The following is a 26,125-nucleotide window of genomic DNA, read 5'->3' as shown; positions in this document are numbered from 1 at the left end:
AGCATAGGTGGAGGAGAGACTACTGCTTATCTAGCAGAAGCGCATATGTGGCCGTGCGGAATCATTATAAAACAGCCATTTCCGCTGCCAAAAAAGCTTATGCCTCAGATAAGATCTTATCTGCCCCCTGCAAGTCTAAGGAGATTTTTAAAATCCTCAACGAATTCACTTCCGACCCCAGGACACTTCCGACTCAGGCTCCTACACAGGAATCTTGTAACGCGCTGAGCACTTTCTTTGTTCAAAAAATTGCTTTGATCAAAGATACCATCCCGACTATCCCCCCTGGCGTTGGCTCAGTCTCCCCCCCCACAATGCTCTTTCTTTTACGCTGTTCCCCCCCTTAGACCCTACCGCTTTGGCCACGCTGGCCACCCGTGTTAAATCTGGATCCCCAGACGATTGTTGTCCTCCCACCATACTACGAAACATCTGCCACTCTCTACCTGACTGTATCCTTCCCCTGCTGAATTCTTCTTTCTCGTCCGGTACGGTACCCCGCTCCTTCAAGGAGGCCGTGCTGGTGCCTCTATTGAAGAAGCCTGGGGCTGACCCCGCCGTTCCGGCGAACTACCGCCCCATCTCTCTTTTGCCTTTCCTCTCTAAAATCTTGGAAGCCCACGTCACCACCTGTCTCTCACAGTTCATCGAGAGCTCCAACTTTCTTGAGGCCAATCAGGCCGGCTTCAGACCCGGCCACTCTACGGAGTTTGTCATCTTGGCTGTGTTGGATGCCCTGAGAGACGGTGCTGACAAGGGTACCCCCCAGGCCCTGGTTTTATTAGATCTGTCGGCTGCTTTCGACACGTTGGATCACAGCATCCTTCTCCACCGTGTCGAGCAAGCTGGCATCCAGGGCCTGGCGCTGGCATGGGTCAAATCCTTCCTGAACGGGAGGTCTCAGACCCTCAGCCTGGGCACTCTTAGAGCTCCTAGGGAGCATTTGCCCTGTGGGGTCCCTCAGGGCTCCTCCCTATCCCCCCTTCTTTTCAATCTTTATCTTCGACCCCTTCTTCTTTCCTTGAGGCAGTGGGACGTCATCGTCTTCAATTACGCGGACGACCTGAAACTCATCTTCCCTCTTGATTCCCCCTCTGCTATTCCCAATTTTCAGGCAGTTATGTCCCACATCCTATTGTGGATGTGCCAAAACCAGCTCAAACTGAATCCCGGAAAGACGGAGCTTCTTCTCCCCGGTAAGAGCTCTACCTACTGGGGTCCGCATTTCTGGCCGGTAGAACTTGCCCCCCCCCCCACCCCTGTGGCCTCGGTAAAAAGCCTAGGGGTCACTATTGGCTCCGGTCTCTCCCTCGGGCCCCAGGTGGGGACAGTTGTCTCCTCCTGCATGTTCCAACTGCGCAGGATCAGGAAGGTGGCTTATCTCCTCACTCCTGAAGCTCTCCTGCAAGTAATCATGGCCCTCGTCCTCTCCCGCTTAGATTTTTCGAATGCTATCTATCACGGTCTGCCTAAAACATCTCTTTCCAGACTACAATCTGTTCAAAATCAAGCGGCGAGATTGGACTTTGGGATTCCGAAATGGCAATCCGCCAAACCCCTTCTTTTAAAACTGCACTGGCTCCCCGTCATCTCGAGGGCAGCCTTTAAGATCGGCTGCCTCACCTTTAAATCTTTATCCGGTTCTTGTCCCGTCTTTCTGAAATCCCTCATTAGGAATTACAGTCCCTCACGGAACCTGAGATCCTCTCATCTTCACCTCTTACTTATTCCCCCTGTCAAACTTTGCAGATCCGGAGGCCGGAGATTCGCATTCCTGGCCCCCAAACTCTGGAATTCCTTCCCCCTTTCTCTCAAAACCTCTAACTCCCTCACCCTTTTCCGTTAATCCCTAAAAACTTGGCTCTTCCCCCAATCCGGCTAAACCCTTCTAGTCCCTCAGTATTCTGCCAGCGCCAGGAAACCCACGGTGTCAGCGCGCTTTACAAGTTCCCCTTACAATACAATACAATACAATACAAGGGCAAGCCAGTCCAAGTTCTACCTCGCTATCGGCTCTAGTCCAAGTCTCCGTGAGAAATAACACATCCAGATCCAGGGATTCAATCAGAAGTGCAATTTCCACGTGATGTTTGCAAAGGGTCCGGATGTTAAGCAAGCCACAAGACAGCACCCAAGAGCAGCTGGTGGTTGCTAACAACTGACTGCCCATTCTAGAGCGCTGGCCTACCTGAATAAGCTCTTCCCTAGAGTAGGCCAGTCGAGTAAGGGTAGTAGAGGTAGCATGGCTGGTGCTGGTCTAAATTATAATTTGGAAGAGTTAGAGATTTGAAGTTTGGGTTCTCCGAACTCGGAATTTAAATACACATATTTTTGTGAAGGTGGTTTTTAAAATGTGTTTTTGAAAATGGCACTTTCAGAAAGTGGGCATTTATTTGCTTTACCATTCTGTGCCTCTGCCTGCGGAATCTATATCTGGTTTAGATGGACAGTTGGTCTGGTTGTGCATTGGCTCTAGACAGTCACACAAGTGGAGCTGAGGTGTGCCCTGCATATCCTCATTGCCCATCACCAGACTGCTGGGCCTTCCTGAGCTAGAGCGGTGGGAGGAATTGCCACTGACACCTGAACAGGGCTGTGCCTGTCCTCTCACAATGCTGTCTCTGTTATGTTTTATATTCTTGTTTGTTTACCAGTTCCTAGCAACAAGGTTCTTCTGTTGGAATCCTGAATGTGGAGTCCAGCAGAGAAGCTTGGCTGTGAAGCTGAGTGGTTGATTCTGGGGGTCGCTGTGTTTATACTTCAATAAACAACTTATCTAATCTTAAAATTGCCTCCTGAAATCTTAAAAATGGCGACGAGGATTGGATCCATTGTTGAAGAAGGAGTAACATCTATTTTGGAAACAATTTTTTTTTGTGTGTTATACTGGACTATTTGTCAAATTTAAACAAAAAAAATAGAATAAGAGGACCCTCAAAGTGATCAACAATAACCTAAAGGTTAGTGAATAATTTTGCAACATAACTTGTAATTTTCGTGAAATAACAAAAATCACATGGAGTTGTTATGATTTGAACCTGTGACTGTACCTGAGGAATGTCAGAGTGAAGGAGAACATCGTGCGTTGCAGACGATATGTTTGTTTCTTTATGAAAATCTAAGGAAAGCCAAGGTTTGTGATTACAAGGAGGGTTTTGTCGCGATGCTTGGATGTTAATTCAAGGTGCATCGATTGAAGATTAATGGCGAACCGGCGAAATCAATGTGAACCGGTGAAGAGAGCTCGAGCGCTCGAGGGGATAAACAAGTCGGGTGCGCGTCATCTAACTTGTTTTCCAAATGTACATACATGGAGAGAATGAGCGACGGAAAGCAGGTTACCAAAATATGCCAACTTTGTTTATTAGGAGACGAGCGTGTGATGTTTCGAGGAAGTGACGCCGTTGTTGCCAAGAGACACTGTACTGTCTCTGTCCATGCGCAGCAAGATGGGAATGAAGTCTGAGTGACTGAATACAGAAAATATCGCCAGAGACAAGTAGGCGGCAGAAGAAAACAAACTTGGGACTTTTAAACAAACGGAATACAGGAACGTATTCTAAAGGAGTTACAATGTATTGGATTTTGAATTAATTGTTTTCAAAGCGCTTACACGAACTACAAGAAAACAAACAGATACAATATTTGTTTCTCTTTTTGTGCAGCATGAGACTTGAATAACCTGAATAATTTTACTTATTTCAATACTTTTTCATATTTTCTTTATACCAGCAACTACTTTAGGTGTATAAATGACACAATAATATTAATTTTTTTTCCAAATCTTTATTGAAGTATTTTAACATTTTTTAACAGCCGCCCGCTCAACCCCACCCCCCTCCCATCCAGGCATATTGTTCTATATATACATAGTCAGGTGTATCAATAGTATTATGCATATTACATGTTTCAGTCACGTTAGTCACAATTTCACAAATATACATTATGGCCCAGGGTGTTGCATCCATTGTGCAAAGGGGTTCCCACATTTCTAGTCCCTTCTTTTTCTTTTTCACTCCCTTCCTCCTATAAATAGCTATCTCTAAGCTATATGTTGCTAATAGTCGTTCCCGCCATTGTTGAAAGGTCGGTGGGTTTGTATCCAACCAAGTCTATGCCAGACATATTCTGTACACAGCCATTGAAATAAATAAGAGCCCTTGCATTCCGTTTGGTCAGGTATCCCCATCCACTCCAAAAATTATTTCCCCTGTTGAGATTTCTATTCTTGAATTCAAGATTTCTGATAGAAAGGTAGAGAATTCCCATCTGATAGGACTAAGCATGTCGCATGTGGCGAACATATGTATTATATCAGCTTCATGTAATGCACACAGTGGACACTCCGTACCTTTACCAGTGCTCCATTTAGCTATTTTATCTGGTGTATGATACAATTGAAAGTATGTTTTATAATATTGGGCTTGTAGTTTGGTCGACATTAGTAATGTTTGAGAGAGCTTGAATGCCCTCTGAATTGAGCCCTTGGTCGTGTCTAACTTGTTTTGCCATTTTAGGGTGTTTGTCCATATCATTCGGGAGTATCGAAACTAAGTTAATATAGATTTCCCCAATTTTAACTGTGCTGTTTCTGCTAATTACTTCGATTGTCTGGATTTCTGGAATTTCGCTCTTCCACCCTTTTTTTTCATACAAAAATCTCTAATTTGTAAGTATTTAAAGAAATCTCTATGTTCTAGGCCAAATTCGTATTTTAACTCTTCAAATGATTTGAAGCCTGTTGGGGCGTAAAAGGTACCACATCAGGTGATTCCCGCTCTAACCATCTTTTCATACATGTGTCAGTGAAAATCTCAAAAAGGTTGTTATTTCTAGACAGACTCGCATAGTAGGAGAACCTTCCGATCCCGAGGAGTTTACGAACATGATTCCAGGCGGTGTAAAGGCGGTGTAAATGCCGGCTAGTGTTTTGAAGCCGACTTTCGTAAAATGACAATCGTATATCAGTCGCCACAGATGTTCTCCCGCTTCGTTTCCAAGAATGAGTTCTTGTGGAGTTGGAACCCCCCCCTCTTGTACAAAATTCCTATTTGGGCCCAGTAGCACCTTACTGTATTTCAATATCTTAGCCCACCAGTAGACTTTGAGATTAGGGACGGCAAGGCCTCCTCTATCTTTCGCGAGAGAGATATATCTATAAGCTCTACGCGATCTTTTATATCCCCAAATGAAATGAGAAAATATGTTATCTATATCTTTAAATATCAGTTGATCAAAATTTAGACATAAAGTTCTAAACAAATATAAATATTTGGGGAAAAATAACATTTTAATAGCGTTACATCTACCTATTAAGGTTAGATGTAAACTATGCAATTGGCTTAGGTTTTTTACCGTTTGCTTCATGAGTGGATCCATATTGATTTTTACCAGTTTATCTAAATTAGAGATAATGTTTACTCCCAGATACATTGCATTTTCCACTATCCTTTCGTCCTTGTAGGTGATTTTATTATTGATGATTATCTGGGTTTTATCCTGGTTTAGTTTATAACCGGAAATCTCTCCAAAATGACTAGCCTCTTCTTCCATAGTTTTAACAGCTTTGCTTGGATCGCTTGTGACTATCCGCGCACGCTAGAGTCTTAGTGTCACCATTTGGGGTTTTGATAGGTAATATAGCCAATTTGGTTTCAGTTTGCGGATAAACGGGTCAATAAATATAGCAAATAATAAGGGGGAACATGGACACCCCTGCCTTGTCCCTCTGGTCACGTTAATATTACCCAACATTTCCCTATTTATCATGACAACAGCTTCTTGGTTAAGGTATAACCTGCGGACAGCATTTATAAATTGTTCCCCGATTCCACTCTTTGACATAGCCATCCATTGATATTGCCAAGAGACCCTATCGAAGGCCTTCTCCGCGTCTAATAGTATACGCGCCATAGGGTCTCCTGCTACTTCTGCTATGTCAAAGAGTGTGATCACCCTCTGAACATGAATGGGGGGGTGGATCTGCCTGGAACAAATCCATGTTGTCGGGTTGATATGATCTCGTGTATGATTGGAGCTAGTCGGCTACCTAATAGTTTAGAGTAAACTTTAGAATCACAGAATATTAATGTGATCGGGCGGTAGGATATTAATTCTGTAGGGTCTTTGTTTTTCTTTGGAAAAACCACAATGTTGGCACGAGACCATGGTTCCAGTGGTTGCCCTCCTTGAAAGACGTGGATCATTAAATCAGTTAAAATTCCTTTTAGTGATTTGTGGAATTTGGCATAAAATTCTATGGGTATTCCATCCAACCGGGCTGGCTTTCCCGGGGCTAAACTGTTTATAGATAATAGAATTTCTACCCACTGGGGTATTTCTACTAAACTGTCTTGATCTATTTGTGGGAGCTGATTCGCCGTGGCCTGATCTAGGTATTCCTCAATCTCTTCTTGATTTTTACTAGTTTCCTTGTACAGGTCTTGATAGTAATTCTGAAATGCTACAGAGGTAGGTACCACTGTCCAAATAGGGACCCTTGCTTCTAGTCAGGGCAAGGAGATAACCCCTGCTCACCCTCTAGGTAGCTTGGCACGAGCAGTCTAGGCTAACCAGAGGCAATGCGTAAAGTATTTGTACCAACACTCACAGTAACACAGTGAAAACACCACAAACTGACTCCACAACAGTTGAGAAAAATAAAGGTATTTTAATCTAAACTACACAAGACCAAAACGACAAAAATCCAACATACACAGTTCAAGAATATGGTTTCAAAAGAGTTCTTAAGGTTGCGTTAAAATTCTTTAGGTTGCGATAGATTTCTCTAAGTTGCGATAGAATTCTCTACAGATGCATGAAAAGTTCACAGTTGCGTCACGTTTACTCACAGTACCTTTCAGTTGGAACAAAGTTCCAAAAGCAGAAGCTGGTGCGGTGGAAAACAAGCGATGCGTTGCTCCTGAGACCCTGGGGAGGCGTTTGCGACATCCCCGCTGCAGCAGCGGGCGTGTTGCGATGAATCCGGTCTGTATGGGGAGGAAGGCCATTTGTATGGATTCCGGTGCGTAGGTTCCGTAGGAAGTTTGTTCTCGCAAAGGCACGATGCGACGATCTCGTAGGGGCTGCAACGATCTCCGGGGCGACGATGCACGGTCCAGGGTTGATCCTCTCTCTCGCAGCTCCTCAATGCGATGGTTCTGCGACGAAGCTCGCAGCGACGTGATGCGGTCCGCAAGCAAGCGGTGCGGTGATCTCACCCAGCGACGACAGGCTCTGCGACGACTCTCGCAGAGATGTTCGACTTTCCCGCACCGGTCTGGTGCGTCCTGCAAACGAAGGATGCGACGGCTCTGTCAGCGGCGTCAGGCGCTGCGACGATCTCGACCTTCTTAGCTCCGGGAAACTTCTCGCACTGTCGGGGATGCGCTCCGCAAGCGAGCGATGCAACACTTTTCAATTTCAAAAGTCTTTCAAGCTTAGTTTCAAGCTTCCCAGCACAGGTACAACTTCCAGAGACCCCACAACTGGATCAAGCACTCTAGGAAGGACAGAACACTCTCAGCAGAGTTCAGGGAAGCTGGGGGTGAAGTCCTTTTGTTCCTGGGACTTCAGAACAGGGAGCCAGCTCTTCTCAGGCCCTTGGAGATTCCTTCAAGACAGGGGACACAGCTCAACAGCAAAGTCCTTCCCCTCTCCTTGGCAGCAAAGCAACAGGTCAGTCCAGCAGAGCAACAGCAGGACAGTCTTCCTTCTTCAGTTTCAGCTTTCTCCTTGGCAGAGGTTCCTTCTTGATTCCAGGATGATCTAATTTTCTGTTGTCAGGGGTCCTGTACTTATACCCCTAAAGTCTTTGTTCTCTCTGTGCATGTGGGCCCTGAGCCCGGTCTGAACCAGTTCTGGGTGTTTCCTGAGTACTTTGTTTTGCTGGCTTCTTCTTTCCTTTCAGAGTGAGGGGCAGGGTCATCAGCCGCCCAGCAGGAGGGGGAGCCAGCATTGTGGAAGGCAGGCACAGCCCTATTCAGGCCCAGGTGCTAACTCCTCCCACCACTCCATTTGCAAATGCAGTCATTCAGCCTAGGGCTGACTCAGCCAGCCTCCTGGGGCATCCCCAGCCCCTGTCACTCTCAAACCAGACAGTCAATACACAGACAGGCCCAGGCACACAGAAGGGTCAGACAAGAGAACAGCAACTTTCTAAAAGTGCTGTTCTCAAACACAGGATTTAAAAACAACCTTTCCTAAAAGATGTGTTATTAAATTCTGAGTTCTGGGATACTAGATACCTATGTCGTATCTTGTTCCTATGGGAAGAAATGCTGTTAACCACTGTAGCCAGCATCCCCCATGTTAATCTATGGAGCAAGATAGCCTTACAATAGTGAAAAACGAAAATGGCTGCCATTCACTACCAGAGCATGTCACCTGCACTAGTACATGCTCTACCTTTTACATACACTGCACCCTGCCCAGGGGGGTACCTTGGGCCTTCCATAGGGGTGACTGATGCGCACAAAAAGGGAAGGGTTAGGCCTGGTCAGTGGGGACACTGACCAGGTGGACATGGCAGTTCTAACTGCACACAGGCACTGCAGTGTCAGGCCTGAGACATCGTTTTAGGGCTACTCCTGTGGGTGGCACACTCAGTGCTGCAGGCCCACTAGTAGCATTTGTCATCACCAGCCCTGGCACACCCAGTGCACTTTACTAGGGACTTCATGGTGATACAAATATGCCAAACATGTATATCCAATCAGAATAACAATTTACATAGGGAGCACTTACACTCTGGCACTGATCAGCAGTGGCAGAGGGTCCAAAGCATCTAAACCAGCAAAAACGAAATCCAGCACAGCATCAAAAATACAGGAGGTAGAGGCAAAAAGATAGGGGGAAACCACGCCAAAGATACCAGGTCTAACACTACCCTTATCTCTTCTGGATCTTGCCTCAGGTCATTATTATGATCTTTGATCTCTTTGATTGTATTCGCCATATTCTGTTGTCTTGTTCGAACTGCAAGATGATGTTCTACTTGCTCACTTAGTTAGTATGCTTTCTCCATGTTCATTGTGGCTTTACATATTGCTTTTTCAGTGAAGATCTCTATTAATCTGTTCGACAGCCACCTCTCTTAGTGCCGCTTCAATATTCAAACCCCCCTGAACTGCCCTTATAAGCCATTCCTCTGCTGTTGCTAATTTTCCCTGCAGTATTTTTGTTTTTTGTTTCGACTCTCGATATATTTTAACGAATATAGAAAAGAGTTTCTCCTCTAATTTCTGCCTTAAGTGTGTCCCATACCACTTCTAAAGGTGCGCAACCCAGGTTGTCCTCTAGTAATTCTGGTATCCATTTATCCATTAGTTGACAGTATTTCTCGTTTAATAGTAAAGCCCTTTCAAATGTCCATCTATTATGGTCCTGTTGTATCCCTTCGATATCAATACTTAAGATTAGGGGATTGTGGTCTGACAAGGCCCTGGGAGGTTTATCTATAAGACACTTGGATATGATAGTGTGGAAGGCAAGTACGTAGTCCAGCCTAGCAAGTTTAGAATTTGGGTGAGAGAAGAAGGTAAATCCTGGGTTATTGGGGTGCTTAGATTGCCAACAATTCGACATCCCATGTGTGAAGCATAGTTCCTGAAATGCTCTAAAAACCCTTGGTTTCCTCCCCTGGTATACAAAGTTGGGCCCCAGTGACCAGTCTGATGGTAAATTCAAGTCAAAATAACCACATACAATCATTGGGAGTGACCAGTGTGCTAATTCATTAGATACAAATTCCAGCAGGTCTGTATCATCCGTAACGCACCCGTATATGGAGCAAATAGTTTTTTTTTTTACCGGTGCTATACTGGCATTCCGTGATTGCCCACCGTCCAAGCTTGTCGGCTGCAGATCTAGCAAATTGAAGCCCCCCAGAATGGCAACCCCACATGTTTTAGTCACATAGGTTGTGGCTGAAATCAGTCTATATCCAAGAGTTTTCAAAAAGATGCAGTTGAGACCCCTCCACATGAGTCTCCTGGAGACATACAATATTAGCCCCAGTTGATCTAAGACCTATTGCAGTTCTCCGCCTATTTTTTGGATCATTTAGGCCACAAATATTAATGGATAATATTCTTAGCTTAGCAATTCTTAGAATCCTTTTTTTTTACTCTTAAACTGTACCTGTGGTTGTGCGATTGCTACCTTAACCCTGACTATGACTATGACTTCTATGCTTACTGTGTGCCTCTTTGCTCACCCCCCGACCTCCCTCCTCTTCCCTTCTGTGGCAGTCAGGCTCAATCCTGAGCCTGTGTGATGGCGTCTGGATTATCCACTCTCCGTCCCCCTCCGCGCCCCCTGTCCCCATCCTGTGTTCGGGCCCTTCAGTGAAGCTGAAAAAAAATAATAAAGACCCTGAAAGAAAGAAGAGAAGAGAGAGAAGAAAGAAACAAAGAAAAAAAACTTATAATCAGTAACATAAATACAAACACAAAGCACAGTGCCCTTACGTGTCAACAATAATCACATTCAAGTTTAGGATTATTAGGTCCTTTTAGTTGTCCAAACCCTAATGTTGCCCCTATCATCCCACTCAACTCCGCATAAGGTTCATGTTCCCTGAGCTATTAACCTGGCCTAGCTGGGTTTCTTCCCCGAGGCTAAGATTCTGTCCAATAGCTTCTGGGCTTGTATTTCTGAGGAAAAGTAAGAATTTCTCCCTTGGTGGACAACTTTCAATTTTGCGGGGTTTTGAAGGAAAGCCGAGGCCCCGGCTTTCTGTAAGGGGGTGATGTGCTATCTAAGCCTCCATCTCCTTTCTACTGTGGCATGGGCAAAGTCTGGCTTTGCAAAGTACGTAAAGGTTTCTCCTTTTCTTTTCATATTTGTTCTTGCCAGATCATAGACTGCCTGCAGGAGTAAAAATTTCACAAAGTAGATTAAAATGACCCGTGGGTATCCTTGTGCATTTGTTGGTCGTTTTGGTATTGAGAGAGGAAATCTATGCACCCGTTGCACTTCCTTATCCCAGTCCCAGTTTGCTCATTCCGGCAGAGAGGTTTTCAGGAGATTTATTGTGAACCCCCTTACGTCGTTTCCCTCAATATTTTCTGGAATTCCAAGCAGTCTTAGATTATTCCAATGTTGCCTATTTTAGGCCTCCTCTAGCTTCCACATGACAACTTTTAACATATTGTTTTGGGAGGTTGCTTGTTCTTTTAATGTGTCCACTGTGCTTTCTAGGTCCTCTGTGCGTTTCTCCACCAAGGCCAATCTATCTGCAATTTCCGTGCAGGTTTTCCCAATTTTGCGCTTGGTACCCTGACGTTGTTTGGTGGTGTCAGGCCTTTCGTCGTGGCTCCTCAGGATTGGTTTGATGCTGAAAAGGGGCCTACCTCTAGATCATCCCAAGTCTGGCTCTTTGTGACGCAGACTATTAAGGAGATCAAGCGGGGGAAAATGAGGATAGTCCGGAGGGGAACAGCTGGGCAACTGGAACTGAAAACCTGCAACATACAAAGCAAGGAATCAGTGGGCGAGTCCCTCTATGCCTAACTACTCTCTAGTCACAGCTTTATGTTTGACACCCACCTGATTTGACTACAGGCGTATTGGAACCAAGAGGGACAGATCAGGCGTCTTCTCGATTCCCAGGATTTCCTGCTTAAAGATATAAAGAAGACCATCAATATGCCCCCTATCTCCCACCACTCGGTATAGGGTTTCACAAGTACTGAGTGTAAGGAAGATCATTCACCACCTACCCCCTGAGAACTGGAAGGGAACCTGAATGCCAATGAGGATACCATTCACCTGTCACAAAGTATGGAAAAGAAAAGTTCCCCTCCGAGAGGATGGATAATGAAGTGTACCGTCAGGTACACGAATACCCCAAAAGTTTCTCAACCACAAGTACACGGGAGTCAATTAGGGTATTCCAACCAGGAATAAAGACAGGAACATAACTGTTGCCCAGCAAAACAAAAAGGTTGTTGTAAAAACACGCACTCCCCTGCAGATACGTCTCTGCAGGAAAGAACAGGAACACTTTCCTTTACAGTACACAGATACTAGATGTCAGCAACTGCTCAGACCTCCGAACTCAGCCGAGTTGGAGGCAACAGGAAAACAGTGACAATGAGTACAGTACAGTACCGAGTAACGCCACCCCCTTAGTTCAGGGATAACCTGTAGCAGGACCTCGCAAGACGCGAAGCGGGCGCTTCCTAAGCCCCTCCAGTTAATCCACAAGGCGGTGTATAGCCGGTTTCCAATACCGACAAATAAGCCACCGGGACGGGCGCTTCCTAAGCCCCACCTGATAATCCAGCGGTTTCCAAACACCATTCAGCGTGAGCTTCCGCCCAACTCACCTGAACCAGGACAAAACAAAGAGCCGGTCACACGAGCCTCTAGTCCGCTCGTCCGAACTGAATAATCGGCAAAGTGTCTTCCGCAAACACCAGGATATCCTGTTTCCTGGTCGCGCTGCATCATTCTGACGCGCCGCTTTAGGAAACATGGGAAATGTAGTTTTTCATGTTCCAGACAAGTTCACAATGCAGGCAGTGATTTACCAGCGGCCGGGGCTTCCTGACAGAACACCCCCCCTTCACAAGATTCACTGACTGCCACCAGGTTTACCCGGATGAGACAGATGAAATTTCTTAACCAGCCTAGGGGCATGAACTGCACCAGCAGGTTCCCATGAGTCCTCCTCAGGTCCATAGCCCTTCCAGGCTACCAGATACTGAAGCCGACCCCTCACCTTACGTGCGTCCAGGATACCCCTCACCTCATACTCAACATCCGGTTGCACCCGCACAGGCTCAGGGGTTTTAGTTCTAGGACCCTTTGCAGGTTTGAGCAGGGACACATGAAAAACAGGATGGATCCTGAAATGACCCGGAAGGCACAGTTTCACAGCTACTGGATTGATGTGACGAAGCACCTGGTAAGGGCCAATAAACCTAGGGTTGAAAACACTGTATTTGCGGAAGCGAATATTTCTGGTGGACAACCAAACCCAATCGCCCTTGGTGTAAAGAGGACAAGACCTACGGTGCTTATCAGCCTGTGCTTTGTACTTCAGTTTAGCCTTTTCAAGATTCCTCCTTGCCTGTAGCACAGTTTTCCGCAACTGAACCAGCCTAACCTGTAACTGTGGGATAGGAACTTCGGAAGGAGGAACACTCAAAGGGGCAAACCTAGGGTGAAACCCATATGTACAGAAAAACGGGGTGTAGGACGTAGAGGAATGAGCAGCATCATTATAGGAAACCTCAGCGGTCCATAGCCAATCAACCCTTGCCTCAGTAGTGGTATCAACAAAACATCTCAAGTATTGCTTGAGCGTTTGATTTAACCTTTCGGTTTGCCCGTCAGTCTGGGGATGAAAGCTTGTGGACAAGGAAGATGCTATTCCTAACCTGGTACACCATACCTTCCAAAACTTAGCGGTGAACTGGGCTCCCCTGTCTGAAACAATGACTTTTGGTAATCCATGCAACCGGACTACGTGAAGAAGCAATAGGTGAGCAAGTTGGCTGGCAGTTGGGATCCCTTTGCATGCAATGAAATGACCCATTTTTGTTACGTAGTCCACGACTACCAATATGGCCGTCATCCCTTGATCTTTAGGGAGACCCACCACAAAGTCCACAGAAAAGCTCTCCCAAGGACTCACAGGAGTAGGCATGCTCTGCAGAAGGCCTTGTGTTGGACGATGGTCGCTCTTGGCCTGGGAGCAAATGTCACATCGCTGTACCCATGAAAAGACATCTGGACGGATGGTAGGCCACCAATATGTGCGTAGCATTTTCTCCAAAGTCTTCTTTCCTCCAGTGTGTCCAGCACATGGCAACTCGTGACACCATTGAAAAGCCTGTTGTCTTAATGCTAACGTAGGCAGGAGCAGTTGCGAGCCCTTTCTTGGCAACCCCTGACGAATTTTCCACTCTGGATGTAGGCGGATCCAGGTCTTCCAGATAAAGGTTTGCATGCCTTTTTTGACTTTGTGAAGAAACTCATTGGTGTGTATCACTCCTACCACCTTCTTGGGATCAATGATGCATTTCTCTTGTAAACCCTCCTTGGCTGGGCTGTTTTCTTGACGCGAGAGTGCATCAGCCTTCCGGTTATCACAACCCGGACGAAACGTAACCACGAAGTGGAATTCGGCAAAAAACAGCATCCAGCGTAGCTGTCTGGGAGTAAGGTGACGAGCAGCTCGCATAAACTGTAAATTGCGGTGGTCGGTGTACACCGTGATTTGCTGAGAGGCTCCCATTAACCAGTGTCTCCATTCCGCGAACGCTTCTTTAATAGCAAGCAGTTCTTTTTCAGCTATGGTGTAATTACGCTCTGCGTTGTTCAATTTTCGGGACATGAAGGCAATGGGATGGAGATGGCCGGTACTCTCGTTCCTTTGGGAGAGCACGGCCCCGACAGCTACATCGGAAGCATCTGCTTCCACCACAAACGGGAGTTTTGGATCGGCATGAGTTAGCACAGGAGCGGTTGTGAACGCAGTTTTCAGTTGTTCAAAAGCTGTCTGTTCTGCCAAACCCCACACAAAAGGAGTGTTCTTTCTGGTGAGTTTAGTAAGCGGAGTCACCATGTCTGAGAAGTGTGCAATGAACCTCCTATAAAAGTTCGCGAACCCCAGGAGTTTTTGAATGTCTTTAACGTTGTGAGGTTTCGGCCACTCCATGATTGCCCTCACTTTTCGTTCAGCCATGACTTGCCCTGATGGAGTGAGCATAACACCTAGGAATTCTACCGTGGTGACATGGAATTCACACTTTGTCAATTTACAAAACAGATGGTTCCGGTGTAAGGCGTGAAGGACTTGGCATACATGTTCTTGGTGTTCTTTCTCCCCATTGGAGTAAATCAGGATGTCGTCAATATAGACCACTGCGAAAATGTCTAAAAAGTCTCTCAATACCTCATTCAAAAAAAACTGAAAAGAGGCTGGGGCATTACAAAGCCCAAAGGGCATTACCATGTACTCAAAAAGCCCGTACCGTGTTTTAAAAGCGGTCTTCCACTCGTCGCCGCTTCTTATTCTCACTAAATGATAGGCTCCCCGTAGGTCCAATTTAGTGTAGATATTGGCGGATCTGACTTGCTCTAACAACACTGGTATCAAGGGGAGCGGGTATTGATTTTTTATTGTGATTGCATTTAAAGCCCTGTAATCGATGCAGCAACGAAGCTCCCCGTTTGCTTTCGGAATAAAAAAAAAGCGGGGAAGCTGCTGGAGATCTAGAGGGTCGAATGAAACCCAATTTAAGAAGGTCATCCAAATATTCTCTGAGGTGTATGGTTTCGGGTTGTGATAACGCGTAAATCCTACCACAGGGGACCACAGATCCAGGTGCCAAATCAATCCGGCAATCGTATTCGCGGTGTGGAGGGAGGATCTCCTCCTTTGCCTTACTGAATACTTCTTCATACTTTTGATAACAACTTGGTAGTGTTACTTCTTTCTCGGCGGCCGTGGAAATGAACTGAGTAGCGGCTAAAGACATGGAAGGCCGCAAAAATCTCTCTGAGACAATGGTCTTGACAATACGCAGATTGAAACTGTAATGACTGATCCGTCCAACAGATGGTGGGCTCATGTTTTTTCAGCCACGGAAGTCCCAAAATAACCCCATATGTAGGGGCATGTATAAGATTGAACGATATGTTTTCCGTATGACAGTTCTTATACCACATCTCGTATTCTGGCGTATGTTGATTGATTGGGCCTGATTCCAGTTCATGTCCGTCCACCGCATAAACTGCCTCAGGAACAGTTTTGGTGATAGGTACTACCCCCAAACGCCGGGCTTCTGCTAGATCCATGAAACAGCCAGTGGCTCCGGAGTCTATCATAGCGCTGATGTTCTTGGGATTGTTATCTATCCACAACTCCAGGGACAGAAAAAACAGGCGGTTTTCTACATAGTCTTCTTCGGTTACTGAAGGGATGAAGTGAGTGCTCGAGTTTCTCCCTTCTGATAAACTCAAGCATTGAAGTTTTCCGACACCTTTTCCGCTGTGGAAGCTGCTGCCTGTCCTGAACGATAACGACTGCCTTTCGGTTTCACAGGGCACTCCCTTAAGAAGTGACCTTTCTTTCCACAATACAGGCAGAGCCCGAACTTACGGCGATGTTCTCTTTCACTCGGTGTTAAAGATGCCCGTACCACCCCAATCTCCATCGGTTCGGTTTTTCATTCAGCTCTTTCCCCAGTAGCTGTCTTTTCCCCCAAGAATACTGGGCGGTCTTTTCTGCTTTGTTCTCCTTTACGTTCCCGTAGTCTGTGGTCTAAGCGTAGAGCTAAATCAATAAAGGCAGCACATGTCGTAGGTTGGGGGTCAACTTGAGCGATGACATCTTTAAGGTTTTCTGTGAGTCCTTGGTAGAACAGAACCATTTGCTTTGCTTCAGGCCAGTCGGTTTCCGCTATTAACCTTCTAAAGTGGTTCAGGTATGTGACTAAATCTGAAGAGCCCTGTTTCAGAACGAGTAATTCTTTATCAGCTGAAAAGGTTTCAGCTCTCCGGTCAAAGGTTTTTTCAAACTCAGTTTTAAATAGGTCCCAATCATAAAGTATAGCGTCATTATTCTTTACTATGGGAACCGCCCACTGAGCAGCCTCTCCCCCCAGGTAAGAAATCAGAAAAGAAACCCTGGCTTGGTTAGTAAGGAAACACTTAGGTTTACAAGTGAAGTGTAACATTACCTGGGTCATAAAAACTTGTACCTTTTTTCTATCTCCCATAAACCGTTCCGGAGGGGCTAAGGGAACAGGGGAAGGCATTTCCACCACTACTGAGGCAGGTTGAGGGGCATGAGCCCCTGCATCAAAAGGGTTACGCTGCGAGGCATCAAACCGGGCCTGCAGCGCGGCTATCTCTTGGTGAGAAGAGGCTAGTTCTGTTTGCACTAAGGCAAGTGCTGCCAGAACATCATCTAAGGTGGCCATCCCTTTATTCAACCCAACCAGGAGGAGAAGAACTCGTGGGCCGATTATTCTGTCAGGCCTTTCGTCGTGGCTCCTCAGGATTGGTTTGATGCTGAAAAGGGGCCCACCTCTAGATCATCCCAAGTCTGGCTCTTTGTGACGCAGACTATTAAGGAGATCAAGCGGGGGAAAATGAGGATAGTCCGGAGGGGAACAGCTGGGCAACTGGAACTGAAAACCTGCAACATACAAAGCAAGGAATCAGTGGGCGAGTCCCTCTATGCCTAACTACTCTCTAGTCACAGCTTTATGTTTGACACCCACCTGATTTGACTACAGGCGTATTGGAACCAAGAGGGACAGATCAGGCGTCTTCTCGATTCCCAGGATTTCCTGCTTAAAGATATAAAGAAGACCATCAATATGCCCCCTATCTCCCACCACTCGGTATAGGGTTTCACAAGTACTGAGTGTAAGGAAGATCATTCACCACCTACCCCCTGAGAACTGGAAGGGAACCTGAATGCCAATGAGGATACCATTCACCTGTCACAAAGTATGGAAAAGAAAAGTTCCCCTCCGAGAGGATGGATAATGAAGTGTACCGTCAGGTACACGAATACCCCAAAAGTTTCTCAACCACAAGTACACGGGAGTCAATTAGGGTATTCCAACCAGGAATAAAGACAGGAACATAACTGTTGCCCAGCAAAACAAAAAGGTTGTTGTAAAAACACGCACTCCCCTGCAGATACGTCTCTGCAGAAAAGAACAGGAACACTTTCCTTTACAGTACACAGATACTAGATGTCAGCAACTGCTCAGACCTCCGAACTCAGCCGAGTTGGAGGCAACAGGAAAACAGTGACAATGAGTACAGTACAGTACCGAGTAACGCCACCCCCTTAGTTCAGGGATAACCTGTAGCAGGACCTCGCAAGACGCGAAGCGGGCGCTTCCTAAGCCCCTCCAGTTAATCCACAAGGCGGTGTATAGCCGGTTTCCAATACCGACAAATAAGCCACCGGGACGGGCGCTTCCTAAGCCCCACCTGATAATCCAGCGGTTTCCAAACACCATTCAGCGTGAGCTTCCGCCCAACTCACCTGAACCAGGACAAAACAAAGAGCCGGTCACACGAGCCTCTAGTCCGCTCGTCCGAACTGAATAATCGGCAAAGTGTCTTCCGCAAACACCAGGATATCCTGTTTCCTGGTCGCGCTGCATCATTCTGACGCGCCGCTTTAGGAAACATGGGAAATTTAGTTTTTCATGTTCCAGACAAGTTCACAATGCAGGCAGTGATTTACCAGCGGCCGGGGCTTCCTGACAGGTGGCTAATCTAGTTTGGCGATTCTCACTTTTGATATCATCCTGGATAGTCCTTAAGAATTGCAATATCAATGCCAGGGAAGGCTCTGGTAGTTCATCGTGAGGTTTTTTTTGGGTTCCTCCTGACTCTCTTGATGGCCTTTGGGTATTCTTTCTTCTGCGTCTAGACTGCCGGAGCTTACTAGCTGTGTGGACGAGTAGTCCCACCCCAGTTCATCTTCGTCTACCTCATCTGTGTTTCTCCTGCTTTTATTTTTCCTCGGGTCTGACCCTCTTTTGGTCCTTTTTTGTATTCTCTTCTCTTCTTGTTGACTACAGTTACTTGTGGAAGTGTTTTCACCTACCATCTCTTCACTGTTATTAAAGAGTCCCGACCCAGATTCGTCTAAATCCTCGTTCAGCGAGTAAAAATGTTCAATGGAGTCGGGGGAAAGATACCCTGTATCATGAGTCTTTCTTTTTGGGATTGCACCTTCTGTTTTTCTGCCTGACTGTGCTATTACGTCCGGTTCCTTGCCATGAGTCTCTAGGGCTTTAGGGCTCCCCTCTGGTTCTATTTTGTCAGAATTAGCCTGGACCTTGCTTTGTGGGTCAGTAAGGGGGTCAGTAAGGAGTATCTCGGGGCTCTCAATCATAGTCTTCTCGTTGCATAACCCCCTGGGGGTCATGCAGTAATATTATTCTTTTTTAATTGCATTTTATGTAATAGAAAGGTGTACTGCTGGTAGCTACAAACATATCTTTTAGGTGAGGTTAACCTTATAACTATTTACATATGCATGGCCACACAATCTTCTATTCCAACCCCACCTACATTTCTTCCTTAACCTGGTACTCCATGTATGGAATGGGAAGATTGGAAGGAAACATTCACTACTTATCTAGAAGCTATTGGTGGTGGTGTTTTCATTTCTAAAAGGAAGTTGGCAATTTTAAAAGTATGTTTAGGTGTTGAGGGGAGGAATGTGTTGAAAACTTTACCAAGTTTCCATCCTGAAAATGTCAATGATGAGAATTCTTCAGATGACGTAGAGGATGTGTACAAGATGGCCTTGAATGCTTTAGCTGAAAATTTTGGTAAAAAAATAATCATAGTGGCAGAAAGGGATACATTTTTCTTCCGCTCGCAAAAACAAGGCGAAACAATTGAACAGTATGTGACTACATTGAGGAAGTTATCTATAATATGCAAATTTAAGGATTTAAGGTATGATATTATTAGAGATCAATTAATTAATAGAACCAATAAGAAGATTCAAGAAAAGCTATTAGACTTGAAATACCCATCATTAGATAAATCTATTGAAATTGCAAGACGGATAGAGAACACTTCTAGATATGTAAAAGAATTGTCAGAAAATAATTCTAGACCTGAGGTTAATCTGGGAAAAGTGTGTGCGTTGAGTTCAAATTCAAAGGAAATGGTCAAATCATATAAAGATTCTTGGAGAAAGACTGTAGATTTAAATCATAAGAAAAATTGCTACAGGTGTGGTAATTATAGACACAATGCTGATGCTATACATTACCCAGCTGCAAAAAGCCGCTGTTATAAGTGCAAGAGAATTGGTCATTTTTCTCGTATGTGTTAATCTACTGAAAAGTATGAGGGGAGAAAAACTGTAAACAATATAGGGGAATTTAAAACATCTTATGTCATAAATGAAATAAATGGAGAAGAAGAGAGTGATGTTGAAGTTATGGTAATTTAAAGTGTGAATACATTACAATATAATTCAGAAGATGTTTATCAACCTCCAAAATGTCTTGTATATATTAATAATTGTGAAGTACATATGTGGGCAGATTTGTGCTCCCCTTTCACTCTAATAGACAAAAAAAATTGAAGAAATTTAGGATCTATTACATTGATTCCTACAGATGACGAACCACTAGGATATTGTGGTGTTTAATAACCGTTGGTAAAATTTATCTGGTTGAGTCTGGTAGAAATTTATTAGGATGGAGGGAGCAAAAGGGGTTATGAATTATATTAAAACCTAATCATCCTCAACAAGTGTTGTTAACAAAAAGTGAAGATGAAAACAAATGGGTGAATAATTTTCCAAATTTATTCTAGGAGGATTTTGGATATTTAAAGGGATTTGAACATCGAATCATTGCAAAGTAAGGTGCTACACCTAAAGTACATAAAGTACGTAATGTTCCCATGGCCTTGAGAGGAAAGTTGAAGGAAGAATTGGAAAGGTTATGTAAGGAGAATATAATAGAACCAATAGAGGCATCAGATTGGTTAAGTCCGATTGTGGTCGTACACAAACCTAACGGCAAAATCCGCATGTGTGTGGATTTGAGGGACTTGAATGATTGCATCTGGGTGGATAGATATCCTCTACCCTGAATAAATGAAATGTTGTCATATGTTGAAGTATTTTACCACTTTAGATTTATCAACCGCATACCATCAAGTATGTTTGCATGCAGATTCAAAACATCTAATATATTTTATTACACCCAAAGGTGCTTTTCAATTTATAAGGATGCCATTCGGTCTAGCCTCTGCTTCTGCCGTTTTCCAAAGGATAATGCAGAAAATATTGAAAGATTGTGAAAATGCTTTGGTATTTCAGGATGATGTGTTGGTTTGGGGAAAGGATGAGCTTCACCATGATGAGGTGCTGGAAAAAGTTTTGGTAAAGCTCGAAATGGCTGGTCTCACCATAAGTCTAAGTAAATGTAAATTTGGTCAACAAGAGGTTGAATATCTAGGACATACTCTATCGGAACATGGTATAAAACCTAAAATGAATTTGGTAGAAGTTTTGGAGAAAGCTCCATCTCCAATTGATAAAGATCAATTGAGGTAATTTCTTGGATTTGCCAGTACTATTCCAAAATTGTCCATAATTTTTCTGATATTGTACAACCATTACGTAGTATAATCAAGAAGGGAGTTAATTTTAGATGGTCAAATGAATGCCAAGAGGCATTCGAAACAGTAAAAAAAGCTGTAGCTAATGCCACCACATTGAAGTCATTCAATCCACAGTTAAAGTCTATTATTGTCACTTATGCGAGTGGATATGGAATGGGGGCTGTACTCATGCTGGAAAAAGATGGTAAGGAAAATGTAATAGAATTTGCATCACGCACTTTGAAGGGTGCTGAACCATCATATTCTACAATCGAAAAGGAAGCGTTAGCTTGTTGGTGGGGAGTACAACATTTTCGAGTTTATATTTGGGGCACAAAGTTTGAACTTCGCACCGATCATAGACATTTGTTAGATCTTTTTACTACTTCAGGAGCAGGAAGGGCCACCTCATGTATTGCAAAATGGTTATACAGATTGCAGGAGTATTCTTTCGAATTGAAGTATGTTCCTTGTATAAAAAATGTTATTGCTGATTGTTTGTCACATTTGCCAGTGGAAAACAAATGCAGTCATAGTTATGGAGATGAGGATTTGCTAATTGCCAATATTGAAGAGCATCTTCAACCTATCAGTGAACAAGAATGGAGAGATGCTATTGATGCAGATGCATCATTAGTTAAAGTTATAAATTAATTGCCTATGATAACTGGTGGTAAATTAGATGAAGATATCGTCATGTACAAGGATGTGTGGGACAAACTGTCAGTAGTAGATGGCATTATGAGGCGTAGTGAAAAACTGGTGGTTCCCATATCATTGAGAACTAAGTTGATGAGTTTATTACATAAGGGACATGGAGGAATGTCTTCAGTAAAGAGAAACGCTGGGGTGGACTTTGGTGGCCAAATATGGACAGAGATATTAAGAGGTTCATGAGAGAATGCATTTCATGCACTTGCAGCGACAAATCTCACGTGTTGAGGAATTCTCCTATTTCACCTATGAGTTTGCCTGAAAGAGCTTGGGAAAGGCTAGCTATAGATATTTGTGGTCCATTTGAAGGTTTGGGTGCAGTTGAGAAATATGCAATTGTAATGATGGATTATTATTCAAAGTGGCCCGAGGTAGCTTTTGTGACAGACATTAAGACTAGCCGTATCATTGCTTTTTGCGAATAAATATTTGGTAGAGAAGTATGTCCCGCTGAAATATTAACAGACAATGGCCCACAATTTATTTCTAGTGAATTCATTGAGTTTTTGAAGAAGATGGGGATCAAACATTTAAGGACACCGGTATATCATCCAAGGGGAAATGGTTTAGTTGAGCGCTTCAACCGGGTGTTGGTGGAACATATACATTTAGCCACATCCATGAATATGTGTTGGAGAACTCAGATAAAGAAAATGTTGTTGAACTACAGAACCACTCCAAATGCTGTTACAGGTGAAACTCCATTTTGTCTTCTTAAGGGTAGAATTTCTTGTACAACTGTGGTACCAGCATGGATGGGAAGAAGTGGAAAGACATTAGTGAAGGATGCTGAAATTCATGCCAAAATAGTCACGTATCAAAAAGGATATCAATTAAGACATAATGATAAGATCAGCAATGTTAAGAGAGAGTTTGTTGTGGGAGATTTTGTAAGAGTATGTCCTGACACATTTGTGTAAAAAGGAAATTCAAAGTTATCGGATCCGAAAGAAGTATCAGAAGTCAAAGGTAATGTAATCAAAACATTTGATGGAAAGTGGTGGAACATTTGTAAAGTTGTAAAATGTAATGATGCTGAACTAATGATTTGGTTTAAGAACAGTAAAAATTATTATAATGATAATTTTGTTAATGGTAAGAGAGCTCACGGTATACAGACAAACCTAAGACACATGATGACTATGTTTGTACTTAATTTATATTTTGTAAAAAAAGGAGTTGTGTTATGTTTTATATTCTTGTTTGTTTACCAGCTCCTAGCAACAAGGTTCTTCTGTTGGAATCCTGAATGTGGAGTCCAGCAGAGAAGCTTGGCTGTGGAGCTGAGTGGTTGACTCTGGGGGTCGCTGTGTTTATACTTCAATAAACAACTTATCCAATCTTCAAATTGCCTCCTGAAATCTTAAAAGTCTCTTCCCCCTGTAATGTGTCTGGAGCCAGGGCCGAGCAAGGCAGGATATGTGCACTACAAAGACTATACTTTGAATTATGCCTAATTCAAAGTTAAATGGGGTATATGTATTGGACCTGGTCCCCACATTTTAAAAACACTTCTGGATCAAGAGGAGATTCTGTCAAGAAGAAGAGCTGGAGAAGCAATAGGAGGAGAACTGACACTTTTCCTGTTGCAGTGTTTTGCTGGCCTGCTGTCTTGGACACAAGAAGGACTGGGTTGTTCTTTCTTAGCCTGTTTATCAAGGTTCTCCGAGGGCTTGTGGGTGTTTGCCTCCTGTTGGAAGTCTCAGGGCTATCAAAGACCTCATCTGTAGCTCTCCTGAATGCCTCTGCTGGGAGTTCTGATCTGCCAAGTGGTACCAACTCCAGTTCTGGGACTTTGGAGGTTGTACAAGAGCTGAAAATCCATGCAACGCCCTTCAGCACTGTTTTTCCTGCTGTAAGATTGCTGTGCGGTTGAACAACAAATGCCACTCTGCGGTATGGCCCAAAGATTTAATGCAGCTCCTATTTGCAGTTAGAAGAACTGCCACAGCCCGAGTTAAGAGCACCATGTGTCTCCGACGTCCAAGAACCCTGCTCTGGCTCGGATGCAGGCCCTCCTGTGTGGCTGAAAGGATCAACGCATCAATTGATCATGGCTGGAAAAATCGACACAGCGCCTGTTTCAGCATCAACCTCAACACATCTGGATTTTCCACGCATTGCACCTGTGCACCAAGGGGCAGATTTACAACTTGTGGCGCACCTCTGCAAATCAGCAGGGATGCTCCAGAACAGATGCATCACGTAATCCCCCCATTGCGCCACCACGGATGCGTCGCATTTACAATGCAGTGCACCATGGTGCAAGGAGGGGCAGATGCGTGACACATCTTGTGGCGTATGGGCGGCCCATTTTCTGGAGTCGCGTCGCAAGTGTGATGAAACTCCTGAAATGCACAGGGGCCGCCCATACTTAACGTGGTGCGTCACTCCTTACGCCTGCTTCAAGCAGGCAAATGGATTTGACACAGCAGTGTTTTAAAACTAACTCAGTGAAATGTTGTAGATTTCACTGCGTCACTTCTACGAACCTTTCTTGCGTCAGAACGCCCCCCCCTGCATACATTATACCTGGCGCAGGTATAATGTAGCGCCTGGGTTTACAAAGAGACGCATCTAGGTAGCTGCATCACTTTGTAAATATGGTGCAACAGGGCTCATTTTTTACACTGCTGGTGCATCACAAAAAGTGACGCATTGGCAGCACAATAGTGACGCAAGGGCTCATAAATAAGCCCCAATGTTTTTACTCTGCACATGAATGTTCCATATTTGTGCTCTGACCGGCTTTCTTATTTCAGCATTTTTTCCCTCTGGTGAAGCATGCCACAATTGTGTGATTGAAAGCTCAGAATCCAAATCAACGGGCGTTTGCAATGTAATAGGTCTCTACAATCTTTTTCAATTTCTTTACTTTTGAAGCAATTTTGGCACCCACGCTTTAGCTTAAGAAGTTTAAAGCTAACGTGCCGGTGCTGCCATTGTAACAAAAGTAAACCCTAAAGGACGAAGCAGAGGGACCCTGAATTCATAAAATTGCTAACATGTTTTTTTCTTACTAAACTTCAATGATTCTGACTCGCTAATGCAACTTTCCCTCCGCAGGACCAAGAAGCTTAAACTATTTAAAACCTTACTACTAAGCACAGTGAGGGGGGATACGGTGCAAGGCAGGGGAACTGATGGGTAGATGGGAGAGGGCAGAACACACAAAGCGGAGAGTGGGGGCAAATGGAGGAAGAGCAGTGGTGCAAGTTTAAGAGCAGCTGAAGGGAGAGACAGGTGGAAGGCATGGAAACCCCTGAGCCCAAGAGAAAGAGGGCAGTGCATTAAATCTTGTGTAGGGAACAGGGCGACGCAGGATCAAAAGGGAAGAGGGCTCATCGGAGTTGGTGAAGAGGAAAGACAGACATGGAAGTGCCCCAACAGGTTGAGAAAGAGCAGGCACTACTAAAGGTAAAGATTACACAGGAGGGAAAGCAGAACCAGAGAGGAGAGATCACACTGGGGGACTGCAGGGGGAGCGGGACTGGAAAGAGAGAGAGAGAGAAAGAGAGAGAGAGAGTGTGCGTGTGTGAGTGAACAGTGAAAGAGGAGGACCTAGGAGAGTGGGGCATGAAAGAGACCAGCAAAAAGTGGGGACAAGGCACTGCTGGGTGGAGAGAGGCAGTGCACTGGGAGAGTGGGTCACTCCGCAAAGGAAGACGGGGGGCTAACCTTCTGATGAGTGCAATCAGGACCAAAAGAAATAGAAAAAAGGCTTGTAGCCTTATTTTGTTTTCTATTTATTTACTTGTGTTGCAATGGCGGTGATGCAGCGGTTATATCCTAAAACTCTCCACTTACATCACCATTCAAGAACATCTAATTCTTACTCATCGGTGGGGCCCATAACACCGCGAGTCACACATACACATACACACCCTTCAGATTACACCAGTCCCTGAATCAGTGAGAAGTAGACAAGGCTGCAAGACATTCGGGGTACCTTATTCTATGCAGTGACATTATACATTATATACATTAGAATTTCCAAACGTTCTAAAGTCATAGAGAATAGAATCAAGGCACTCCGCTATTTGGTCGATGAACCAACTAGTAGGAATCCGTTGATGGCAATTAAATCTAGCTCAATCACATTATTCCCATAACTTTAACATTTATTCAACATTTCTTAACTTTAATATTCACAGACTCAAGTTTATATTTATATAAATTTATCTAAAATCATTAAGAAAAATTTTATATTTGAAAGGTTTTATTATACAAGTACATTCTAAGCATTTAGTAATACATTTTAAGCAAAGTAAAATAAAAATAACTC

The sequence above is a fragment of the Lissotriton helveticus genome, chromosome 2_1, assembly GCF_964261635.1.
Source record: "Lissotriton helveticus chromosome 2_1, aLisHel1.1, whole genome shotgun sequence".
NCBI classification, from domain to species: Eukaryota; Metazoa; Chordata; class Amphibia; order Caudata; family Salamandridae; genus Lissotriton; species Lissotriton helveticus.
The sequence above is the reverse complement of the archived record's forward strand: the minus strand, read 5'-3'. Positions refer to the sequence as shown.